The sequence below is a fragment of the Marmota marmota genome, unplaced genomic scaffold (genome assembly GCF_001458135.2).
Source record: "Marmota marmota marmota unplaced genomic scaffold, marMar, whole genome shotgun sequence".
NCBI classification, from domain to species: Eukaryota; Metazoa; Chordata; class Mammalia; order Rodentia; family Sciuridae; genus Marmota; species Marmota marmota.
In genome coordinates this window covers 141,223-143,136 of record NW_026005937.1, presented here as the reverse complement: position 1 = coordinate 143,136, position 1,914 = coordinate 141,223, and positions in this window count along the sequence as shown.

Sequence of the window (1,914 nt, the reverse complement as noted above, 5' to 3'; positions counted from 1 at the left end):
TCCATGCAGAAGACCATTCCCACCTGTTTGTAGTGGCCTACTTATGTACCTTCTTAGCCAGGGTTGGGAAGACTCCCCACTGCAGGAGTGAGACCCCTTCCACCTGGGTGTCTGGAGACATTGTATACTGCCACAGCCAGGGTAGAGGGGACTCATTGCTCCAGGCAGGAGACCTCTCCCACCTGGGTGTCAGGGGGAGATCCTTTACCACTGCAGCCAGGGGAGAGGGGACTCACCCCTCCAGGCGTGAGACCCATCCAACCTGGTTGTCAAGGAAAGCTGTTAAACCACTGCAGCCATGGTAGAGAGGACTAGCCCCTTCAGGTGGGAGACCCCTCCCATCTGGGTATGGGTGGAGAGCTCTTATATCACAGCATCCAGAATAGAGGGGACTTGCCCCTCCAAGCAGGAGACACCTCCCACCTGCATGTCTGGGAGAGCTGTACACCCCCTCAGCAGGGTAGAGGGAAGTCTCCCCTCTAGGCGGGAGATCCCTCCCACCTGGGTGTAGTGGGGAGCTCCTCCTGCAGTCGGGTTAGAGGGAACTCTATCCTCCAGAGGTGAGACCTCTTCCACCTGGGGAGCACCAATACTGCTACAGCAGGGTAGAGGGGAGTCTAGCCTCCTGGCCAGAGTTTCCTCCTAACTGGGTGTCAGGGGAGCTCCTATACCACAGCAGCCAGGGAGAGGGGACTCACCCCAACAGGAAAGAGACCCCTCCCACCTCGGTCTGAGGGGCCAGCTCCTATACTGCCACAGGCAGTGTAGAGAGAACATGCTCCTGCAGGCGGAAGACCCCTCCCATCTGGGTATACTGGAGTAGAGTTGACTTGCCCTTCCATGCAGGATACCCCTCCTACCTGGGTGTCTTGGAGAGCTTGTGTACAGCCACAGTCAGGGTAGAGGGGACTCATTGCTCCTGGCAGGAGACCCCTAAAACCTGGGTATCTGGTGAAGCTCATATATCTCTGCACCAGGTTAGAGGAGACTCACCACTCCAGTCTGGACACCCCATAACCTTGGTGTCGGAAGGGCTTCTATGCCGCCAGAACCAGGGGAGAGGGGACTAGACCCTACAGGTGAAAGATCCCTTCCATTTGGTTGTCAAGGGAGTTCATATACTGCCACAAGTAGGGTAGAGGGGACTCGCCACTGGAGGCAGGAGACCCCTACCGCCTGGGTGTAGGGGGGACCTCCTATACCACTGCAGCCAGTGTAGAGGGGACTAGTATCTCCAGGCTGGAGACCCCCAGGGTTGAGTGGTCTTGACCCTCCAGGGGAGAGACCCATCCAACCTGTGTGTCAGGGAAAACTAGTAAACCACTGAAACCAGGGAAAATGGGAATCGTCACTTCAGGCAGGAGACCCCTCACATCTGGGTATGGCGGGGGGCTCATATACCACAGCAGCTAGAATAGAGGGGGGCTCGCCCTTCCAAGCAGGAGACCCCTCCCACGTGGGTGTCTGGGAACACTGGTACACCCTCTCAGCCAGGGAAGAAAGAAGTCACACCTCTAGGCGGGAGACCCCTCCACCCTGGGGGTCAGGGGAATCTCCTTAACCTCTGCAGCCAGGTTAGAGGCAACTCACCCATCCAGGAGAGAAACACCTCCCATCTGAGAATAGGAGTAACTCCTATACCCCCTTAGCCCGGGTAGAGGGGACTCGCCCCTCAAGGTGGGATACCCCTCCCACTTGGGTGTCAGGTGGAGTTTCCTATACCCCAGCAGCAAGGAAAGAGGAACTTGCACATCCAGGCAAGAGAACCTCCCATTTGGGAATGGGGGTAACTCCCATACTGCCTTAGCCAGGGTAGAGAAGACTCACCCCTCCAGTTAGGAGACACCTCCCACATGGGTGTCTGTGGAGGGAGGGTTCATATACAGTTGCAGCTGGGGTAGCAGCAACTCGCTG